This window comes from Archocentrus centrarchus, chromosome 2 (genome assembly GCF_007364275.1).
Source record: "Archocentrus centrarchus isolate MPI-CPG fArcCen1 chromosome 2, fArcCen1, whole genome shotgun sequence".
Taxonomy (NCBI): domain Eukaryota; kingdom Metazoa; phylum Chordata; class Actinopteri; order Cichliformes; family Cichlidae; genus Archocentrus; species Archocentrus centrarchus.
This window is the reverse complement of record NC_044347.1, coordinates 10,034,005-10,059,137: the sequence shown is the minus strand read 5'-3', so window position 1 is coordinate 10,059,137 and position 25,133 is coordinate 10,034,005. Positions and strand designations below refer to the sequence as shown.

General features: G+C 40.8%; 1 protein-coding gene across 2 annotated transcripts in view; it reads left to right on the top strand.

The window, feature by feature from the left end:
* The first annotated feature begins 4,195 nt into the window (after positions 1-4,195).
* crfa4 (cytokine receptor family, class I receptor 4) overlaps positions 4,196-25,133 on the top strand; it is a 46,534-nt gene continuing 25,596 nt past the window's right edge. For both annotated transcript variants that reach the window (XM_030749960.1, XM_030749944.1), the window contains exon 1: positions 4,196-4,376. The gene's annotated coding sequence lies outside the window, so the exon portion shown is untranslated. The remainder of the gene's footprint in view (positions 4,377-25,133) is intronic.

The window sequence follows — 25,133 nt, the reverse complement described above, 5'->3', positions numbered from 1 at the left end:
CATTTGGAGACATTACATTTTGGCTTTGCTGCACCTTGTACTTCATCCTGCTCAAGAGTGTTTTATACTTTGTTATGCCATATTGGCTGTGTTGTGTTATGTTATGCTGTAAAATAATCCTATTGTCCCCATCTGAGCACTTTTTTTTTGTTTTCTTTTAAATAAAACTATGTAACAACCATGTAACAAAATAAACTTCCTGCTCAAAGAGGAAACTTTGTTTATATACACACTGGGTCCATCTAATCACAAATATCTGGGAGAAATTAACAATGCATGGCAAACAAAAGCTCAGGTTTTTAGAGGTTAAAGACCTCACAGTACCATATCACCCCAGCAGAGCACTTTAAGACTGCAGGCTTACATGTCGTTCCTACGATACTTAAAAGAATGGGAGGCAGAGTCTTCAGCTTTCAGGTCCCTCTTCTCTGGAACCAGCTTCCAGTTTGAATTCGGGAGACAGACACCCTCTCTATTTTTAAGATTAGGCTTATAACTTTGCTTTGATCAAGCTTATAGTTAGGGCTGGATCAGGTGACCTTGAACCCTCCCTTAATTATGCTGCAATAGGCCTAGGCTGCTGGGGGGGGGTTGAAAAATATTACAATGAAAAACAAATATCTGCTTGAAAACATTACCATCAAGTGAAAATAAAATATAATTAATCAAACACTGGGTTATACACTATATTGACAAAAGTATTCACTCACCATCCAAATCATTGAATTCAGGTGTTCCAATCACCTCCTTTGCAGTTTTTACACTTTAATTTAAAAAAAATCTACATTTCAATTTACAGTATTTATTCTTAATAATTATTATTGTTTTTTTTTTTGTAAGAACAGTTATTTTAATCAACAACGGAAAGCTTCAGTTTGATACTGTGGCTGAATGACACACAGTATAGAATGATGAGCTTCAGCGTTACAGTGGCAATTCAAACAAATAGGAGAACATTTAATTCTGTTAACAAATTAAACCAAAGCTACTCAAAACTTAGAAGCACTCCGAACACTGCAAGTTCCCCTGGTGCTGCAAACATCTTGGTCACTTTAACAGAGTGAACAGAGAAATTATATTTCAATCCAGGTACAGCTGACAGCACAGTCAGCCAGCTGAGAGATATAATCTCTCCAGCATGTCCTGGGTCTGCCTCAGGGCCTCCTCCTGGTGGGACATGCCAGGAGCACCTGACCCAAGAGGCACCCAGGAGGCATCCTAGTCAGATGCCTGAACCACCTCAACTGGCTCCTTTCAATGTGGAGGAGCAGCAGCTATACTTTGAGCTCCATCTGAATGGCTGCATTCCTCACCCTATCTCTAAGAGAGAGGCCAGTCACGCTTTGGAGGAAGCTCATTTCTATCGCTTGTATTTGTGATATTATTCACTTCTCAAAGCTCATGACCAAAGGTGAGGGTAGAGACGTAGATTGACCAGTAAATCGACAGCTTCACTTTCACGCTCAGCTCCATCTTTACCACGACAGACCGGTGCAGATGCAGCCCCAGTCCGTCTGTCAATCTCCTGTTCCCTTCTCCCGTCACTCGTGAACAAGACCCCGAGATACTTAAACTCCTTCACCTGGGGGAGCAACTCATCCCTGAGCCAGATTGGGTACTCAGCTACAAACTGTTCTACTGCGAGCTGGAGACCACCACCCAATGAAGCTAGCAGGACTGCATCATCTGCAAAAAGCAGAGATGAGATTCTGAAGCCACCAAGCCTTTTGCCACTTGGCTACACCTAGAAATTCTGTCCAGTGACAAAGGGCAGGCCTGGCAAAGTCCAACACCCTCAGGAAACAGGGTGTTGGACCACGCAACTCGCTGTGGTTGTACAGGGACCGAATGGCCCACAACGACAGGCCAGACAACCCCATACTCCCACAGCACCCCCACACAGGATACCCTGAGGGACGCAGTCGAATGCCTTCTCCAAGTCCACCAAACACATGTAGACTGGATGGGCAAAATCCTACGGACACTCGATTATCTTCCTGGCACTGAAAAATGCAAACACTTTCTTCAACTACAACTTGGATACAACAAGGTAAGGAAACAAAGATTAACTAAATAATACATTTATAAACATAAGTGTATGTTGGCTAAAGTATTCAGTTCTATCATATGTGATTAATTTCACAGCTGGGAGAAAAATATTCCACCACCTCTCTTCCCTTCTGCACATCAGCTTCCATTTATCCATGTAGTCGCCTCAGTCGCTGCGTCTCTGGATCTGGGATCTCTTTGATGAATCATTCAAAGGACGATGCACTCTAACTAATTTGAGTCATGCCTCTTGGCTTTGGGGAGCAGTCATGCTGTTCTCATTGGTTAAACATCGGCAGTGAGACAGTGAACAAACAGAGCAACACACAGTGGAGGCCTTGCAGCACCAGAGCCCTGAATCAAACAAGCTGCTCCTGAGAATAATCTGATTATTTTTGTCTCCGTGGGGCAGAGCTAATACTGATCCAGGATGACTGCTCTTTCACACATTGTGTGGTACTGTCAGCGCTGCTTCAGGATCAAGTTTTTTTTTTTTCCCTGAAAACTGTCAATGTTACTTTATGCTTCACCCTCGCCACATTTTAAAGTGAAAAATTGTACTTTTTTCTGCACTACGTGTATCTGACAGATGCACTTATGTCGCAGATTAAAATTTTATGCTATCAAAAAACAGATGCTGTCCTTAGAAATTATGCATACAAGTGGTTTCCGATCATTTTGCTGGTAACTTCACCCTCTAACCTTTACACGTGGTTTTAGTTAGACTTCGTTTTGAAATCAAGGAGAAGAAAAGTTTAGAAAATTCAAAACTGTGAGGAAATTTTTTTTTTCTATCCTTCAGATTTATCATGTGGCCCCACTGAAATCTGGGGATCAATTAATTATAGTGACAGTGAATGCAGAACTGTCATTTTAAGGGTATTATCTTTTATTTTTTAACGGTGTATTTGTATTTGTATTTTTATTCTTCCATGATGTAATTTGTAATAAACACTTTGCAGACTTTATTGCTTTGGTCACAGCAGATGAGCCTGGTTCTGCTGGAGGTTTCCTCCTGTTTAAAGGGAGTTTTTCCTTCCCACTGTTGCTTTGTGCATGTCCATTGAGGGGCCATCTGATTTGGGCGATTTTCTCCCTAATACTGTGTAGGGTCTTTAGCTTGGGGTATAAAGTACCTTGGATGTGACTGTAGTTGTGATTTGGTGCTATATTAATAAGCTGGAACTGAATTAAATTTTCAGCTGTGTTTTATGTCAGCACATTACATATTGTTTCTGATCATAAACACTAAAATCACAACAATGTGCTAGTCCCACTAACATGTTTCAGTCTGTTAACAGAGAGGAAGCTCTGATTCATACAATAAAGTTTGATGGAGTGGAGTCTTTGTGATATCAGGCTCAGTGACTGTATAAACAAACTTTCATGGAATTTAGCTGTGAAACAGTGAACCCAGCAAAAACACATTTCTTTTCAGCTTCATTTCAATTTGTTTTTAATCCTAATTTTTAAAATGGAAATCATAGGAAAAAGCTGTTGCTGTGTCTTATCTTTTATCTCCATACTACAGACTACATGAACCAGTATAGCTCCATGAAGTTGGGGGATCAGCAGGGGGCGCTCACAAGATAGTACTCACTGAATTAATAGTGAACAGAACTGAATGGCTGAAACACTCCTTTTCACTTATTTTTAGATAGAAAACCTCCTCATCAACAATTGTGCGAGTCCCCAAGCAGAGGACACCAACCGGCCTCAACAACTACAGGCCAGCTGCATTGACTCCTATAATTGCAAAATTATTTATATCAATAGATATAATTATATATCTATCATTATTTATTTTAGGAATATTATTTCCTAACTTTCACTTTTATGAAAAGTAACAATTGTGACGCTTTAATATCCACAACATGCATCTAATTTTGAATTTCTTTAAATAGTTGTTCTTTTTGTTGTTTCAATTGCTTTATTTTGCGCAGATTGTTTAATGTTGACACTAATAGTCTTCCACACAGAGCGCAGTGGAGAGGAGGCAGTTCAGACGAGAGGGGTGGAGGGGGGGGAGTCCGGAGCTCCAGCTGGTGTTTGGCTAATGACGCGGGATCAGGTGGAGGAAAAGCTCCTTATGGAGGGGAGGGGGACAGAAATACTCTGACAGGGTGGTGAAAGGCGCACTCGCTCCGCGGAAAGCACATCAGCACCGAGCAGCGGCAGCAGCAGCTGTAAGAACAGCTCCCGGCTTTTCGTGCGGAGTTCATCCCGACTATCCGCTCCATCTGCGGGCTACCGGCCGGTCCTGTTCCCGGTGTGGGTTTGTGTGTTAGGAAGCCCGCCACAGCAGGCGTTAAAGCGGCTTACTCCAGGTAAGACGGATTCCTGCTTTTTAATCTGCAGGTCAAGTGTGCCAGTTTGTAAGGTTAACAAGAAGATCTCAGTTTACAAACTTCATGAAAAGCAGAAAGAAAATGCATGATCAATAACTGTCTGGAGCATCATGTATCTGTTTATCACTCCATCTTATTTCATGCAATTAGTTTCAACCATGGAGCGCATGTTTGCGTACTGGTTCATAAGCAGAAGTGTTCATAAAACAGATGTTATTTCGTGTGTTGCAGTGGGAGAGCACGTGCTAATCTGCCAACATTTCATCTAAATAAGTTTTATTTGTATTATTATTTAAACAAAACAGAGAAACTCCTGCCTGACGTACACCTGCTCTGTCTGTTTATCCTGTGAGGTTCAAACTGTCTGTCTGAGTAGACTAATGATCAAAAAGGGAGTTTATCAAAGAGTTGAACAAAAACATATTTTGACTGCAGCTGCAGCACAAATGATGATCCAGGAAGTTTCTTAACCACGTATCCAATTCAGCATATTAATGATGGAAGCTGAGCAGACAGATTATTTTTAATTACTTTAATTAATTTTTAGCACAGGCACATGTTTACTCTGACTTACTAAAAGGTTTTTTTTTCAGCCCGTCTTAAAAATCTAACCGTATGGATGACCTTTTTAATACCACACAGAGTACAATTTCATGCCTGTTTCATGATTAACAATGTGAACTATATCAATGAAGACCAGCAGGGAAGATAACTTATTGACATTTATGGTATTTGCAGCTGGAGTGTCGAATCTGAGTCACTGGGTGACTTTACAAAGTGTGGAAATTGCAGTGAAATAAGAATTACTGATATTATCGACAGAATGCGTCACCATCCCTGCTGCGGTGATGCCAGAGTGAAAATGTCTGGACTGGTGGAAGTCGTTTCAATCATAAAGATGTAAAATGTTTTTGTTTACCTCCAAAATTGTGAGGGTTTTACATTTTTTGTGCTGCTGCTACAAAGTGTGAAGTGCATGTAGTGGGAACGTGGAAAAACTGAGAGATGTTGTTGAAGACAGCACTTATTTTTCAAATTCATCGCAGCCTGCTGAACTGTCTTCTGACAAGAAAACAAGAAATCAGACCTTCTTGGGATCAAACTGGGCTGTATGTGGCCTGGGAACTGTCCTATTGAAGAGCAATATTTCAGCCAGAGGCAGAGAAAAACAAGCCGCACTGTAATCAAATTATTCCATTTACTCAAGCATTATAGACATTTTGTTCATTAAAAGGTTGGAAATAAATAAAGTTAAATGAAGTTACACAGACTCAGTGCCTTCAGTAGATGCAGACCAGTTGTGCTTGTGTGAAGAGACACAAGTCTATTCTGGACCAGGAAAATCCCTGAATATTAGTTGAAAGACTCGATTCATGTAAACTCAAATCATCTGATAACAATTCCAGCTTCTCAACTGTTTTTGCTTTACTTTAATTTTTGTTATAACAGACTGAACATTTGGCTTTTTTTTTACTTTACTTTTAATTGGACACAGAGCTTTATTAATTAGTAGATAATCATTAACTGTGACTTGGACATGAATAAGCAGTGGAACAATGCAGTGTTGTATTTTAGACTCATTATATTTTGCACTGCAGGAAAAAAGTTAGAGCCTGCAGCAGGTGTGGGAACAAAAGTGAAATTTACTGTAAAAGGTTGAAATCAATGCTTTTCAAGCTTTTCTGCAGACACCCTGACTCTGTGAGTTCATCTCTGCCCGTCCTCATCCCCCTCCATGTGTTATAACAGATAAGAATGGCAGCAAGTGTGCATTCGGCCACTCCTACAACAATGATCTGTGAACAAGATGTTCTCTGTGGCTTCGGCTTAGGTCCTGCATCAGCTTTCGGAGACTGCGTTTTGTTCAAACGCTGCGAACACTTCTTTGAATTCTTTTCTCCCGTCTCGTAGTTGTGGATGTTTAATCACCTCGCCCCGCCTTCCTCGTTGCTGCTGAGTTTTCTCTGCACGTTGTCAAAGAGGGCATTAAAAGTCGAGGGAAGGTAGGTGATTGTTTCCTCCTGGTAACGGTTATCTCCTCGAGCTCATGCCGATCAAATGTGGGAACAGAGAGCGTTTACAGCATTCATGCAGCCACTAAAGAAAAGACACAAACTGAGCATTTCTTGTATTTATGTCTTTAAGATATGCTTGTAGTCTAACTGATTTGTGGCTTCATAGATAAATATTGCTGGGTATCATCTGCACAGTGATGGAAATGTGTGCAGTGTTTTCTAATACTATTGTCAAAGGGAAGATATTGGTCTTACTACAGAACCCCGTGGAGCTGCATGGCGAACTTTTGTGTGTGAGGAAGACTTTATAAGAATGAATGGGAATCTCTCAGATACAGTAAATATGATTCACCACATTTCCATTAGTACCAAGTAGTTTTCAAAGAGGTCAGATGAAGTCAGAGGCAGGGTGATGATTGTTTTTCCCTCTTTCTTGCGTTTCTATTTGCTCATCAGATTTTGAAACGCTGAGCATTTACAGCATTTGATTAAACACAAGTTGAGCATTTCATGCTGCATTTGAGGTTGACTTTGTTGCAGATCTAACTATAAATAAAAGGTTGTAGACAGTACTCTTCCATTAATTCATAGTCATGGTAACAATTGTCTCAAGGAGCTTTATATAGCAAGATAAAGACCCTAAACAACATAAAGACCCCAACAATCAGACAGTTTCCTATGAGCAGGACTGTATTTGGAAGTCCTCCAGCAGCCTGACTCTATAGCAGCTTAACTAAGGGATGGCCCGTGGTCACCTGATCCAGCCCTGACTATAATCTTTATCAAGAAGGAACGTTTTAAGCCTAATCTTAAAAGTGGAGATGGTGTCTGTCTCCTGAATCCAAGCTGGAAGTTTGTGCCACAGATGAGGGGCACTGAAAGCTGAAGGCTCTGCCTCGCATTCTACTTTTAAATACTCTAAGAACCACAAGTAAACCAGCAGTCTGAGAGCAAAGGGCTCTGTTGGCATAATATAGTACTTCGAGGTGTTTAAGATACAATGGGAAGTGAATATTCAGGACTTTGTATGTCAGGTCAAGGAGTTTAAATTCAGTTTCAGAATTAACAGGGAAGCCAATATGAGTGAAATATTTCTCTTTCTAAGTCCCTGTTAGAACCCTCACTGCGGTGTTTTGGATTAACTGGAGGCTTCTAGGACAACCTGATAATAAGGTATTACAACAGTCTGGCCTCGAAGTAACACATGCATGAACTAGTGGTTCAGCATCACTCTGAGACAGGATGTTGAACAATATTGTACACATGGAAAAAGCCAAGTCTACAGATTTGTTTAATTTGTGAGTTAAAGACTCATCCTGATCGGCAAAGACCCCAAGTTAACGGTTAATCCCAATCTGCTGCATATGGAGATGGCAAGGATGGAAAAGGTTTTCTGTTTTTCGATGCTTTGGTGTTCTAATCACGTGTGCAGCATTTTCTCCTTAGTTGGAGATGCACATATGTGTCAGTGTTGTCATGTACTTGTGTTGGTCCACAGTTGAAGCCTCCATTTGATTTGCAGATGGAAGGCTTTTAAGAGAATGGAAAGATCACAATTGACGTCATGTAAGAATTAGTATAGACTAAAGCAGAGTGCTTTGAGCTGAATTCTGTGACAAAGTAACAGGAAAATCCCACAGCTTCTGACCTTCACCTCCAAGTTAACTCATTGATCCCAGCTGGAGTGATAGTTGCCTATCTGCACAATCAAACTTGGTGACTTTTCTGTGCTGTAATGTGTGGGAAATGAATAATTAACTAGACTTTGGGCCAATGCTGTTTTAACACCAAATGTGTCTTTGGCGGCACAACATATTTCAAACATGCCACAGTTCGCGGACTTCTGGCAACAATTACCATAATAACCCTATGAGAGGTGTGAGGGACAAATTCTCAGCTTTCAGAAACCATCTGAATTTTTCCGAAGGGTTAAATGGTGGTGTAATTATGGTAATGCAAAGTAAGTGTGATCAGTGGTGATGCGCTCGGTGTTAATGGCAGGTAGCAGGTGTATCGGCAGCAGTGGCCCGGTGTTAAAGGGTTAATGTGTTTTACCCCGTAATCTGCCGCACATTTCAAGCCATAAAATTCTCCATCAGGTCAGCCGTAACCCATGCAAGGTCAGGGACAGAGTTGGAGTCAGGGTCTACCCCTTTATGTAGATTTGAACCTATCTGGCAAATCGGCTGACATTCACTTAGGGCGTCCATCTAAACTAAAAACTAATTTCTTGATTATGATCACGGAGGCCCTTTAATTTTATGGGCAAAAGACAAGGGTTAGATGTCAGACAAGTGACCCATGCCATGTCAGGAGTTTAACGGGGATTCTGAGACCTGCCATTGCAGCCTAGGTAGTCATTATCCCTGAAAAATTAAAGAAGTATAAAATAACTGGTTATTTGACTTATTTTTATGATCTGCATATAGAGATGAATACATGAAGCTGACCCACAGACACAGATGAACTGTGTGGTTATTATTTAAAGGCTCCAACTGGCAACCAAAGCCTTGTTAACAGAGAACTCCCAAATGACCCCCCTGACACTATATAATGAGAAGAGCTAAAATGGGACCTATTCTGTTCTTTTCCAGTTCTGTATTTTTATTTATGGACTCTACTGGACTCTACTTTGTGTTGCCTACAGTTTATAATAATCTTTTTTTTTTTTTTAATCTTATGCTGGATCTTTGGTTTGTCTTGTCCTCGAGCCATTTTAGCGTTTCCCTTTTTAAGGCAGCATTCGTGTGATCGGCTGATACTATTAAACCGAAGGTTTGACCAGCAGGTGGGCGGGGCTTCATATCAGTGATGCCTGCTCTCTGTGACATTGAGAGCCAAGAGTAGACTAAAAAAAATGTGAGTGAGCGTTTAGAGCAGCCTGAAGTCTGAGCATTTGGCTCACGGGGATTACTGTGCATTCACTGACCTCATTATCAGAAAGCAGAACCGGCCCACTTTAAAAGTATTTTAAAGGACTGTTCTGGTGTATACAAAAATGAAATGAATAAAACAACAATGAAAATGCTTCCACAGACCAGGCTGAGGTTTCTGGACTGTCTGAGTTTGGGTACAATGGATTCGTAAACTTAATTCAGATTTGTTGGTTTAAGTCTGCAGTTCTACATTTAGCATCGTGGCTCTGCAGCTCAGATTCAACCTGTTCCAAACAAACGCCACATTTCTGGCTGTGTCCATCAACAATAGCCGTGTGATTAGGTCAACCTGGACACATAGGATTATATAATACAACATGTGAGTCCCTGTGGATCGAACGCTCCTGTCCATTCAAATCTATATTTCCTCTGCGTGCACTGCCAGAGGCACTGTGATGGGTTGATGGGAACCACAGAGCAGCGTACATCCTCCAGATAAGACTTATCACTGCACATGACAGTTGGAGCTGTGGTCACAAAGTGACAGAAACATGTTCTTGTACTTTGCTGGGATGTGGACACAAATTTAAAGCCGGGAAGACCTTCAGGTCTCCTCTTTGGCTGTTGAAGTGGCCACATTAGTGTTTGAGCAGCTGTCATTTGCAGGCTGTTTTGGCCTTTGGTGTCCATTCACTCCAGTGTGGTCTGCAAATCAATGAGCAGAAAAGTGTCAGCCGGCATCAAAGGCACAAGTTGTCATTGTGGCTCGTGCGCTTGTGTTTTTATGAATTTACACTCGACTTATTGTCAGAGTGGGTCAGTGATTTGAGGATTTTCTGTCTCCGTCTGAGTTCAACGTACGGCTGCCAGCTAATCCTGTGCTCTGTGGATAAAACATAATAAAGAGAAAACACTCGCAGGCTGGCTTTTGGCCTATTAGTAAAGCTTGTGTTGTTTACGCACACACACACACACACATATACACACACACACACACACACACACACACAAGTAAGTCATGTTACTCTGATTAAGCTTTAAATGAACTGCAAAATAATCCAGATCTGAAAAATAAATATATACTGTAAGGCAGCAGCTCTCATAGCACTGCAGGGTGACAAATATGTAGCGTAGCTGAAGTCTGTCTAAAACAAACTCATGCTACTTGGCAGCCAGCTTGGTAACACTGTATAATTAAAATGAGGAGAAGTGAAAGCCTTGACTTTTACTTCAGTGGTCAATTGAACATAAAAACCGTTTGAATAAATCACAAGTTTAATTGGATTAAAAAAAAATAAAAGCTTTCAAAGGTTTTGGTGACTTTGCCCCAAAATAAGATATAAAAAGCGTTCTTCTTTTACAGTCTTCATTAACTATACTTTTTATTTTGTAAGGGCCCATTATGGTCAAAGCACTGCCGCACAAACAGTGACATCACCATTTATACCTTTGTTTAGGGGCTCCTTGCTGAATGATAGCGCTGGTATTGCATCAGAACTAGTATCGAGGCTTTGTAGTCACATCACCACTAACCACATGACGTTAACTTGTCCACCATTTTGGTGACAATGTAGGGTCAGGTGTATCGAGCTTAGAGGCTAGGCTATGCACAGTTGCTAGTGCATTTCCCAACCAGTTGATAAAAACCTGCCTGTGATTGTTGACTTCTCTATGAGTTGGTTCCTGAACTGTGGTGAAACTGTGAAAAGTGCAGCACAAACTGCAAGTGGAGTTTGTTTGCCTTCAAAGTAAAAGTTGCACCAATTTTGAAATGGGTTAGCTGAAGAATCTCTGTTCAACCGCTGGGTGGTTTGTTGGCGAGTGTTTGCTGACAAGTCGGTGTCTTCCATGCAAACTATAGGTGACCGTTGCAATCTGTTAGTGACCAAAGCAATCACAAGGATATTTTTGGTGCAGGAATCTCGTTTCAAGCAATTGCAGCCAGTGACAGCCAGTACTTACCAACTGGTTAGGAAATGCACATTTTTCCCCTCATGGCACATCCAACATAGCAGCATGAGAAACCTTTATAGGAGCAGAAGAAGTGAAAACAGGAAGCAAAGAAAGATTTTTTCTTTAAGTCGTTGTTTCAAGCTGTTGCAGCATCTTCATCTGTTTAATCTGGGGGTCAGTACAGACCAAAGTGACTGTACTGCACTAACGTTACTGTAATTGTTCCAAAAATCAAAAAGCACATGACCCGTCGGAACAGTACCAGAGCCCGGTAATAAAACCATCACCAACAGGGGGCAGTATTTTACCAGTGAATGCTAGTAAGATGGCTCCCTGTCGCCCCTCCAACCTCCTCCCTGTGGGCTTTCGTTGCTCTTTAAAAGCGCTCATGCTTTTGTGCTATTGTCAGGTTTGATAAACTAGATGGCACAGTGAAACCTAACCTTTTTCCTCCTTTTTAATAGTCACTGCACATCTATTTAGGCCATATTTTCTTGCTTGTGTGTTTGGATGTAATTAGAAACTCAATTTTTAAAGGTCAGCGCCTCGCCTGTGGGGATGCACCGCGATGAAACAGCAGTAGCCCTACTCCTTTGAAATAGGAGATAAGGCTTATGTTAAATGGCTTTTTGAAGGTCTGCTCTCTTAGGGTGAATATTTTCTTCTCTCCGCTGCAGCCCCTGACCACTTTTATAAAGCCACAATCACGGGTTTGCAGGGACACAACAGCACAGAAACATTTACTTGTTTCTGTGTGCCCCTCACTGGCTGTGTACCTTCATGTCAGCCAGAAGGGTGTAATGATGAGAAATACATAGCATCTTGCCATGTAAGGAGAGTTATGCTTTCTCAGTCTTCATAATAATGCGGGGTCGGGGTCAGGTGACTGTGGAGTCACCACTCCTTTTATCGTCTTCGCTCTGAGGTGTGTTTGGGCTCATTATCTCGCTGCAGTTTGAGTCATTACAAAGATGCAAACCAGAGGAAAGGTTGAGTCTATTCGAGTTTAATCAGCCCACCAGCACGTTTCACTGTGGGTTTGATCTGCTGGGACTGGGCGAGTTATCGGGTTTTAATTTTCTCTATTTTTACTATCTTTTTTTTTACATTTTGTCTTGTCAGTGATGTGCTTTCTCTAAGAAGAAGTGAAGCTTTCTGTAGGTGAACCTGCTGCACGCGGTGCTCTTTCACTGATCTCCCCCCCTGGTTTCCCCCATCTGCCACTGCAAGCATCCTACAATGGAGACTGTAAGCCAGCAGGGACCACAGGTTACCCTTCAGGGTCAAAAACACCTGTTCATCTGACCCTGCATCTCCATCCATCCCCCCACCCCACCCCCAAAAGTTAAAATAAAAATATTCAGATTACAGCTGCTGAGCAAAATAATTAAAAAATAATTATGATCCTGATTTTTGCAATAAACAAGCAGACTTCCTGCGATATTCGCTCTCTCTTTTTGTTTATTGCTGCAACTAATCTCTTGCTGGGATTCAGTGAATTGCAGTAAAACAGATTTTTTTCCCATCATTCACTGTGAAATGTTGTTTCTTTGTATTTGTTTCCCCTTCTGAGAAAACTTTTAGAGGCTGCTCGTCCTCTGACTCCAGACAGTCTGCTCACTTTTCACTAGTCTCTGATTTATTTCCATCTCTAAGTTATGAAAACAATATAACTAAAGAAAGGAAATGATAACTGACTGCAGTGTGTATATACACACACACACACACGCAGCGCTTGTACTCATTTAAACAAAATGCAAGGCTGAATTTAATGCGCGTAACCAAAGCAACAAAGTAACAAGTGTTGTCCTTTGAGAAGCAGCTTCATTTTACAAACCGAGCATAAAGCTCAGACAGACCACAGAGTGAAGTTCAGCCTGAACCCTCAGCTGGTCTCAGTGCCATCCCACATCAGCTGGTGTGTCAGCTGATTCTCTTCTTCACGTTTCATTGGTAAATCTCACATAGGCCATGCTGTTCAAGCTGCTTTTATCACATTCCCATGGCTCTGTGTTGTTGTTCCTGTTTTGTTTTCAGTAGTATTGTGGTCACATCGAGCTTCACTTTTTTGTGGTATTTTGTGAAATCCCTGCTCTTGTTTTCTTTTGTCTCCTCCTCCCTCTGTTAGCACCTGTTCCCCTGTTTCTCTTATCATTGAGCAGTATCAGTTTTCAGATACACTCATTAAAAGGTTCCTGTCTGATTCTGATTTTCTTTCTATGAACTATAAAAAGAAACACCTCCACCTCAGCTCATCCTTCCCATGATGCTCCTGACTGAATCAGCTGCCGTCTCTGAACTGAAGAAGTAATTAAACTGATGTGGTACTGATAGCAATGATTTTATTCATTTCAAAAAGCTTATTAAATGATCTACAGCTGGAATCCAACCTGTTTGAATGAGACAAATCGAGTATTAGCAGGATTGCAGTGATGAGTGGAGCTGAAGTTCTTTTGGTTTTTAGCAGCTGCAGCCCGAGGGAATGGCTGCTTTCACTGCCTGGGATCTCACCGCTCGATACGTGTGAGTGCAAACAAGCAAAGTTACTTTAGAGGGCTGACTCACAGTGCTGCACTGAGCCGATTTCCTGTTTCCTGTGTGTGTGTGTGTGTGTGTGTCGCCGCAGTGGTTTGTGCAGTATGAAGATTGGAGGGTTTGGGAATGGAAATCTTAAGTTCAGTTTGATAAGAAAGCAAAGATAGAGACAAGCACACAGCTCATGCTCTTCTTCTCTGATTTATGGAGCTCTTCCTCTGCTGCTGAGATGCTGCATATCAGTGTCTTCTTCACCTGCATTTACACCTGAGTGTCCTTCATCACTTACAGCGGAAGAGATCAATAATGACAGACTCAAGCTTTGTTTTTGAAAAAGGCTTTACTCTAACGGTGTTATGTTTAGGGGAAAATGGACACATGACTTACAAGCTCTGGAGATGAATGTATGTTTAGTCTTATAGTATTAAAGTCTTATAGTAGTTAATAGTGCCCCCATTTTTCTGTTTGAGCTTCATGAAATGCTTTGTAAGAAGTCTCAATGCACAAGTAAACCAGGTCGTGCTAGATTTCCATAAAAAAGTCTTTGCTTTAAGAAGAGTGCTCACAGAGCACTTCAAAATAAAAGTCTGCTCACTTTTGAATTTTTAATGTTCCGTCTCTAGTTTTGGACAAAGTTCTCTGACCTGTTTGAATGCATGCGCAGATATTAAATCAGAGGTGGTGCAAGTGAGAATTTCTTCCCCATGGATCAATAAAGTGGTCAGTTATTGGTTAAAGGCCATATTGGAATGAAAGTTCAGGCGTTCAGTGTGTGCGAGAGGAGGAGCTGCATGTTAAGCTTTTATGGCTGTATCATCGGTTGCTTCCACAGAAATGGGTGAACCAAGTCTTGTTTGCGGGTATCTAAGGGAAACCTTTCATTTATGTGACAGTGGAGCTACTGTGGAGCGACTGCTGGGTCTGTGATCGTCTTTCTGTTTGTGTCCCATTTGCCTTTTAATGCCCCCAGTGGCTCAAGGGCTCATTTATCTTCTGTGGTCATTTATTTTTCCCAAAGACACGTGTTCAGTGCGCAGATCTGAAAAGCTGGAAGAATGGGTTCTCATATTATGATTTTGCTGGTCTTGTTGTGAAGTGGAAGTGACACGTGCTAGCTCAGGCTCATGTACAGTTCGTTTTTCTGCATGTCCAGTAAGCAGGAGACCAGAACAGCTGAGAGAAACAGGAGCAGGCTTTGGAGTTTATATACTAAAATATTCTGGGACACTCCTGGTAAGCCTGAACATACTGATCTTACAATTTAAGATCTACAGACCATGATGAGGATGTGTTTTGTTTTTTTGTAGGTGGCTGATTACAGTCTCAAGAATATATCATGTTATCTTTTTGTAGATGATTTTTCAAATTTTATATATATATATATATATATATATATATATATATATATATATATATATATATATATATATATATATATATATATATATATAAAATTTGAAAAATCATATTATAAATTTTATAAAATCAGTGTTTATGGTTTATAAAGGCTATAATTCAGGGCACTTTGAACGACGAGTCGACTCCAACTAGGTCGATAGCTGTCTGCTGGGCCTCTTCTCTGCTAATTGGCATTACTTAACTTACCTTCTCAACTGTGTTTGCGCTCTTGGCACCTTTTGGAGCATTTTAATGCAATTATCTGACAATTAATATGGCTTGCTCTGCGTTTGATTGAGGTTAATTGTACTAACAGGCAAACCGAGTGGCTTTTGCTCCATTTTACCTGTTGGCCTTATTTGTGATGACAGAGGACTTACTCTGAACTCACCACGTGTTTTACATCATTTTTTTATTTATTTATTTTTGCAGTTTATTTTGAATTATTGCAAAAGAATATTTCATGTACTGAAGTTCACTCCTTTAACTTCTTTAACACAGATTTATGCTGCTGGTACATTTAAAACAGTTTAAAGTACAAAGCTTCATGATTCAAATAGTGTGACCCATGTTAGGATACTTGCAGTCCAGCAACAACACCCCCTGTTTGATGCATACCTGTGGAACCATTTCACATCACCAGATGTCTCACTTGCAGCTGTTCTCTTGTGATCTCATCGGATCAGATGACATGTATGCTAATGTCGGGGGGTGAACTAATGACTTAACTTCCTCAATTGATAAATCGTGTTTTGGAGGCTATTTTTGCAACAGATTCAAGGTAATCTGATTCGGATTCTATCTGTCCAGGAAACTTTTTAAATATATAACTGGATCATAACTGCCACATGATTGGTCATTAGTCCAAGCATGCACACACCCTCCACATGCTTTTGTGCTGAATTTTCCAGCAACATAATTTGATTTAATATTTTAAGGTCAACAGATTTTTCTGGGGAAAATACACAGTAATTTTTCTCTATAAATATGGTAACAGTGGTCATATTGTACACTCAACTCTATGGTCTGCAGTCCCATGAGCTCATTTTGTTTTACAGTGTATTTCTCTCATCTTAAGTACAGTAAATGGATTAGTATATGTAGCACATGCTTTTTACTACAAGCCACATTCAAAGTGTTTTACTCTTAAACTTTTAAGGGTTTTATCTGTGACACAGGGCGACTGTCTCATCCAAAGATGCTTCGTCTCTGCTAATTGGCATTACTTAACTCATTTTCTCAACCGTGTTTGTCTCGTTGGTGCCTTTTGGAGCATTTTAATGCAATTACCTGACAATTAATGTGGCCGGAGGAGCTGCGGATCAAATCACGGGATCTTCTCATTAGCCAAAGCTGTGAGATGTGAGCATTAGCCATACATCGTACAGTTGTGTTAACCAAACCACACTTTGCCTGGATTCCCATGAAATCAGATATACAGTGGGGGAAATTATTATTTGATTCCCTGCTGAATTTGTAAGTTTGCTCACTTACAAAGAAATGAACAGCCCCTAATTTTTTACAGTAGTTTAATTTTAATGGAGAGAGTCAGAATACCAACTAAAAATCTAGAAAAAAACACATTATGTAAAAGTTATAAATGGATGTGCATGTTATTAAGTGAAAAAAGTACAACCCAGCCAGAATTCTGGCTCCCACAGTTTGGCTACATGCCCGTGTGCCACACAGATTACAATCAGTCCATTACAGATACTCCTGATCTCGACTCGTTAAGTGTATAAAGCACACTGGTCCACGCCCATTCCAGCCTCTCCACCAACATGGGCAAGACCAAAGAGCTGTCAAAGGATATCAGGAAGAAGATTGTACACATACACAAGGCTGGCATGAAGATCATCAGCAAGAAGCTTGGTGAAACGGTGACAACTGTTGGTGTGATTATTCAGAAATGGAAGAAATATAAAATGACCATCAATCGCTCTCGGTCTGGAGCTCCATGCAAGATTTTGCCTCACAGGATGATTATGAGAAAGGTGGTAGATCAGCCCAAAACTACACAGGAGGAGCTTGTTAATGATCTGCAGGCAGTTGGGACCACAGTCACCAAGACCACCACTGGTAACACACAACACCTGCTCAAAAAGGCCCGTGTGCAGACCCGTCTTAGGTTTGCCACTGAACATCTAAATGATTCAGAGGAGGCTTCGGAGAAAGTGCTGGAACCAAAATCAAGCTTTTTGACATCAACTTGACTCTCTGTGTTTGAATGAAGAGAAATGCTGAGTATGACCCAAAGAACTACATCCCTGCAGTCAAGCACAGAGGTGGAAACATTATTCTTTTGGGCTGTTTTTCTGCTAACGGTACAAGATGACTTAACTGCATTGAAAGGCCAATGAACGGGGGCCATGTAGCATAAAATCTTGGAAGAGAACCCCCTTTCTTCTGCCAGAACACTGAAGATGGGTTGTGAATGGGTCTTCTGAATGATCCAAAACATACCGCCAAGGCAACAAAAGATTTTCCAAAGAAGAAGCACACTAAGGTCATGGAGTAGCCTTGCCAGTCGCCAGACCTCAATCCTATAGAAAATCTTTAGCGGGAGCTGAAGCTTCAAGCTTCAGCCAAGAAAGTTAAAGGATTCATAGAGTTTCTGTGAAGAGGAGTGGGCCAAACTCCCTCAACGTTTTCCTTAGTCATGTTTTGCATGGGGATCAAATATTTATTTCCTTTATTGATGACATACAAATCAAGGTAGAACTTTTCTGGACTTTTGGTTGATATTCTGTCTTTCTCCTTCACACTGAAACTACCATAAAAAATAAAGACTGTTCATTTCATGATAAAAAAATTACAAACCTTTCCTGATTTAAATTTGCTCAGTCTCCCAGTGAAGGACATCATCTCATGCAACTCTGCACTGTTTTTGATCATCTTAGGCCCATTCCCACAACTTTTTGGTCCACCTAAAAATAATGCTATCTTCTCATACCTTGTCTACCTGAAGTAACCTCATGCTTATAACAGAGATAGCTCACTTATAGATGGACTTCAGTTAGAATTGATTCAGTGTTGCAGTAAAAAGTGTAAGGATTGTGTGGTCTCTCTTAATTTATGACCTTAGTGAACAATTTCCAGATGACTCTGCGGTCTCCTTTGCTAGTTTTAAGTCTCATTAAATAAAACGTGCTTCTCATTCTGTACATCATACAGACATACTGTCCTGATTTCTTAGTTTTTTTGGGGTTTTTTTGCACATTTGTCACACATGATTCAGCTCATCAAACAAATTTTTATATTAGTCAAGTAGAGTAAATACAAAATGCAGTTTTTAAATGATGATTTGATTTATTAAGGGGAAAATAAAAGTTATCCAAACCTGCCTGGCCCCGTGTTAAAAAATAACTGCCCCCTAAATCTAATAACTGCTTGTGCCACCTTTGGCAACAAGAGATACAATCAAGTGTTCGTAATAACTGGCGATGTGTGAGAATTTTGTCTCACTCTACTTTGCAGAATTGTTTTAATTCAGCCACATTGGAGGATTCGCCTGCATGAATGGCTTGTTTAGGATCATACCAAAGCATCGCAGTCAGATTTAAATTTGGACTTTAACTAGGCCACTCCAAAACCTTAATTTTGTTCCTTTTTTCCCCCTTTTTGTGGACTTGTTGGTGTGTTTTGGATTATTATCCTGCTGCATGAACTGATGTTCGGACATTCAGGATTTTCTGCTAGAGAGCAGAAGTCATAGTTCCATCAGTTATAGGAAGCCGTTCAGGTCCTGAAGCGGCAAAGCAGCCCCAGACATTACACTACCACCACCATGTGTGACTGTTTGTCTGATGATCCTTTTATGAAATTCTGTGTTAGTTTTAATCCAGGTGTAACGGGACTCAAACCTTCCAAAAATTTCAGCTTTTGTCTCATCAATCCACAGAATATTTTCCCAAAAGTCTTGGAGATCATCAAGATTTTTTTTTGGAAAATCCTTTATGTCTTTTTTTGTTAGCAGTGATTTTCTCCTTGGAGCACTCCTATGGATGCCTTTTTCTTAGTGTTGAATCATGAACTCTGACCTTAAATGAGGCGAGTGAGGCCTGCAGTTCTTTACATGTTGTTCTGGGTTCTTTTTTGACCTCTTGGATGAGTCGTCGATGAGCTCTTGTAGTAATTTTAGTAGACCGGCCGCTCCTGTGAAGATTCACCGCTGTTCAGTTTTCTCCATGTGTGGATAACGGCTCTCACTGTGGTTCACTGGAGTCCCGAAACCTTAGAAATGGCTTTGTAACCCTTTCCAGACTGAGATATTTCTCAGCTGTTTCTTTAGATCGTGGCATGATATGTTGCTTTTAGCTTTTAGCCTGCTTCACTTTGTCAGACAGGTTCTGTGAAACTCAACTAAAAAAGTGGTTTTCATGCAATAACTTTTTCCACACAGGGCCAGGTAGGTTTGGATAACTTTTTTCCCTCTTAATTAATGAAATCATTATTTAAAAACTACATTTTGTAGTTACTCGAGTAGCTTTGTGTAGTATTGAAATTTGTTTGATGATTTGAAACAGTGAGAAAAATATGCAAAAAACTGAGAAATCAGGAAGGGGGGCAAATATTTTAGTACATAGTAGCAGTACGTACGTAGTTTGACGCTTCACAACAGGACCTCACGAGGCAGTAAGTTGTGTCATAGGGACATGTACATCATTTATGTACAGTATTTGACTAGAATCAGTTGTAATAATTGAGCTTTAATGGCAAAGATATGGCATCTCTATATCTTTGAAAGCCATCAGGTGTTGCAGTGAATTTAAAGCACAGTAAAATTAAAAAGGCAATGAATAACCTTATATAATGGAGTTAGATATCAGGTCACATCAGCATTTACTAGCACATAAAACTGGTAATAATTCACTCTTTTTAAAACTGTCTTTTGCTGTTTACTTTGAAGCACAAAGCAGCAGAATCAAAGAGCTTTTCTGTAGTGTGGATGTGGAGCAATGGACAATGGACATTTTTATGTAGCCCCTCTGGGCTAAACCCCCAAATAGTGAAAAAGACCACTTCAGAGAGTCATATGCAAGCGGCTCATTTGGCACTTTCCCCTCTGGCTGTTAGATCATTTCTGTGTGACAGGAGGCTGTGAGTTAGCTAATAACCCGACAGTAATCATAAGAAGTCTGAAGGAAATCTGCTTTATTCATAAAAAAAAAAGAGCCACGTGAGTGATTAGCTCACATCTAATACGAGAGATGTCTTTGCCATCACATTTTTCATTAAAATGTAAAATGAGGCGTATTTTCCTGTGCTAATAATAGTTTATTGTTGTGTGTAGTATGTGAGGGCACCCAGGGCAGAGACACCAAATGAACAGATTTAATATTTCTTTTTGGAACGTTTCAGAGCCCATTTAGCAGCTCTAAATCAGTCCCACAAAAGTAAACCAAAAATAGAACAAAAAGACAAAATAACCGCAGAGAGAAATTATTTAAACTGACCACAACGAGATTAAAAAAAGTCACAGAAACATAAAATAATCACAAATAGTTTCCAAAGGACACTTAAGAGACACAGAAGGACTGCATAGAAATGCAAAATGACCACAAATAAATTGGAAAACACACAAAAAGACACAAAGCGACTTCACAAAATTCCCAAGTTACCACAAATAAATGGAAAGAGACCACAAAGAGACATAAAATTACATTTAAAGAAAGATGCAAAAGAGAATGACTGCAAAACAACCACAAAGCAACACATCTGAAAGTGGGTAAATCACACAGGACAGTGCACCTGATACATCAGCAGGTGAGTCATTAGAAGGCTAATTAAACATAATAGCACTGCCTATTTTTGTGCATTAGAAATCACTGCACTGCGCACACTATTCTCTGTGTTGCTCCAAAAAAACAAACAAACCTGGAATCAGCTGGATTGAGCACCAGCATCTCAAACCAAAGCAAACAGCTATGCCATTTACACCTGGCAAGATAAATCCTCTTCACGGTGACTTATATTTTGCTGTTATATAAATGTTCAGAAGCTCTTATAAAGAAATGTTAACTGAAGCGTGTGATAAGGAGGTGGTGGTGTTCAGCCTCAGCTTGCCAACCCATGGAGCTGCAGCACAATAAAAATACAGAGTTTATTTTATCGCAAGTGTTCACCCATTAATTCCTTAAATATGGAGCGTGGCGTATGATCTTGGGGAACATAAAATCTGAACTCCGGTCCGAAGCTTCAAAACAAGCCGTAAGTGTTTGACTTTTGTGGGTCAGATGTTGAGTGTTGGTGAGGGACGCCGAGGGATTAGAAACCTGCAGCAGAAGTTTGCGTGCTTGCTGACGTGGGTCAGTCTGAAGCATGAGACACTTCTTTTTTGTGCTTTTTGAGGCGGTTGTGTTGTGCCTTGTGGTGTGTCAGGGTGAGCCCAGGCTGCCAGATAAAACCCAACAAGGCCTCGCTGTAATCCTGTGAGATCAAGGCGGGGATTATTCCCTGTGATTGTTGTCTTAGCGCTCGAGGATGGAGCTGAGCTGCTGCTGCTATTGTTGCTGTTTGCATGTCAGGTCTGTCGTCTTTGCCTTCATAAGAGCAGACTTTAAAGCCCCTAAAGCCCCCATGTGGCTTCATTACTGTGGCACAGGCTTCACGCAGCCACGATGTTGGAGGCTGACAGATTTATTTGTATTGTTTTCTCCTGTTGTTTAGTGTCTGCTGTCGCTGACCGTGGTTCGTGCTCAAACAACTGTCAGCAACTGCTCGGTCCTCAAATGCAGTGCAAGCTTAGGGCCATGATCAGTTACAGGTTAGGGGCAAGTATGAGCAGTAAAAGTAAGTTTGAGGGAGGTGGATTAAATAGGAAAAAAAGAGGCGCCCAGATGGCTCAGGGGTGGAGCAGGCGACCACGTATATATGCCGCATTGTGGCGCAGGTTCAATTCCTGGCCTGTTACCAGGTTGCTCGTGTGTCTTCCCCTGTATCTCCCCCCAATTTCCTGCCTCCCTCCACTATCAATGAAAGCTGCTGTGGCAAAAAAAATAAAGGGAAGCTGAAACACAACCGTAAAAGAACTGCAATGAGGTGAGGGGATGGAAACAAATGTAGTAAAAGTGCATAAAGGCGGATGAAGAGTAAAGGTAAGCAAGGAAATTGAAAATAAAGACGAGTGACCACATGGAAGGAGGAAGGATGGAAAGAAAGGTCAGGAGGGAAAAGGCAAGAAGAGGAGGTGAAAAGGAAGGATGAAGGGTTAAAGGAAGGAGAAAGAAAGGAGGAAGAACAGAAAAATAAAATGATGGAGGAAAATGTAAGGGGGAAGGATGAAAAGATTAAAGGCAACAGGCTGAAAAGGTGGAGGAAGGAAGGTAAAAAGCAAACACTGACAGAGGAAAGGGATCAGAAAGATCACTTAAAAAAAGAAGGAAGGGATCATGAACCAGAGAGGAAAAGGAAGAAAGGAAAGACATGGCAAAGCTAGAAGGAAAAAGAATTACAGACAGGAAGGCAAGGGTTAATAAGGATTAGTCAAAAAAAGAGGAGGAATGTTAGAAGGAAAGGGATTAGGGAAGGATGGAAGAAGGAAAACAAAAAGGGGAGGAAATAAAAACAGAGGAGAGGAGAGAAAATGAAGAGAGGATGCAGGAAAAAAGAGAAAAAAGAAGTGTTGAATGGAAAGAGCCCCAGTCTCCTGCTGAGGTGAACTTTGTAAATTGTAGAAAAAAACCACAAAGAGAAAAAAAACTTCAGTCACATGATGTCAGTGCAGGTCATCAGTAATAAAAGACAAGGCAAAAAAAAAGGCTTTGTGTTTGTTTTAGAAGGACAGCTGTGATAGGTAACTACCATTCCTGCAATATTAGAGTTTTCACAGGCCAGGAACCACATTTAGAGCCTGCAAAGTTCTCAAGCTCCTGAAAGAGTTCCTGGAAACTTCTGCTTATAGTCACTTTAGCTGATTCTTGGAAGCTGCAGGACGTTTGTTGGCAGGTGAGCAGTCCTCAGTAGTCCCTGAGCTCCATGAAAGCCCAGCATCCAGCCAGCTTGCCCTGACTTTAGACTGCAAGCTTTTATTTTTCCTACCAAAGACCCTCACTCTCAACAGAAGGACGTGGATATGACAGAAAAACTTTTCTTTGCATCTTCTTTTCACCCCGCTGGATCTGACTGAACCATGTCGTCATCTAGACATCACGCCGGTATCTCTGCAGAGAAAACCACCTGAAGATCAGCAAATCCACACTCCGGATCTGGACAGAATGTGCATCCATGACTTGTCGCACATGCTCAGTAGGCTCTGAGGAAGCGGTTCAGTGGGATAAGCTGATTAGAGTAATGAGCTTTCAGCAGACACTCTAATATCTGATATCTTTGATATTATTGAGCACAGAAATCTGAAGGTCGGTGTCACAGCAGCAGTATTTTCTCAGAGAAATCACATTTGTGAGTCGTTTTGGAAAAGAGGTCAGGTCTAAATACTGCAGTCTAAATACTTTATTTCCAGAAACCTCAAAGTCCCTCGAAGATTCTTTTAATCTTTCTATCCAGATGGTTCGACTGGTCTTTGTGGATTCTGGTGACAGTAAGTCCTGTTAAACCAGTTTGTGGGTCATTCAAACACTGCAGGGTAATTCACTTTTAGAAAGATAAATAAGATCTGATTGTAAGCTGGAGCTAATGAGCATCAGCTGTTGTTAGGGCTACAGATGAGAACAAAAAGACAACAGCTTGGAAATCATCCAGGATTTGAAAATAAATTTAGATTTTTTTTTTTTAACCTACCTACCTAAAAAATCCCTCAAATTACAGCACATGAAAAAATTGTTTACTAAATATCCCAAAAATGTCTGCTGTCTGCTCTGTTGAGGTTGTTTTGTTAGTTTGGTTGGTAGTCCAGTAGTCAAATGTTATAGTTTTGCATATATTTTGGGATTTTACAAACTAAGGCTCAGACCTTGATGTGCTTATTTTCTCTTTACCTGACTCCAGCAGGTTCAATGAAAAGTCACTCTGTCACCACCAACTAGTTCAGACAGCAGCAGTTTCTTGCTGGCTTTTCCAGACAGCATCACATCACCTGGCATACATTTTCATTGTTATGCAGATGATACCCAGCTTTATTTATCCATGAAGTAACACTGAGGAATGTTGGAGTTGTTTTTAGCAGGATATGTCCTTCAATGTACATATTAAACAAATATGTAGGACTGCTTCTTTGCGTTTGTGCAATATTTCTAAAATTAGAAACATCCTGTCTCAGAGTGATGCTGACTAGTTAATGCATTTATTACTTCTAGGATGAACCACTGTAATTCAAATCCCAAAAGCTCCCTGAAAAGCCTTCAGCTGATCCAAAATGCTGCAGCTAGAGTACTGACAGGGACTAGAAAGAGAGAGCGGATTTCTCCCATATTGGCTTCTCTTCATTGGCTCTCTGTTAAATTCAGAACTGATTTTAACTGTGGTTCCTCGGATACTTAAGAGTAGAATGGGAGGCAGAGCCTTCAGCTTTCAGGCCCCTCTTCTGTGGAACCAGCTCCCAGCTTGAATCTGGGAGACAGACATCCTCTCTAGAGACTGACATATAGCATTATTGGTGGTGATAACATGTAGTCTGTTAGAGAAAGTGGTGCTGAAGGTAGCCAGGAATCTCCATGGTGGATAACAGTTTGATCAGTGACCTCCTCTTCACCACAGCTTCAAAAGTGTCCAGTCTTCAACCAATCACAGAGCCAGTTCTGTTCTGTCTGTTGGTGTCACCAACTCTGCTTCTCCAGCAGACCACAGTGTGCTTGCCAGAATCAAGTGACAGGAAATCTCCATAATTTTGCTGCACACACTGAAGGCGCTCAGCTTCCAGAGGAAATCAAGCCTCAAGCATCATCCCCTTTTTGTATACAGCCTCTGTGTTGGTCTTCCAGTTCAGTCTGTTGACGATGTGGACACCCTGGTATTTGTACTCCACCACATCAACATACTGTATCAGAATAGACACGAGTTGT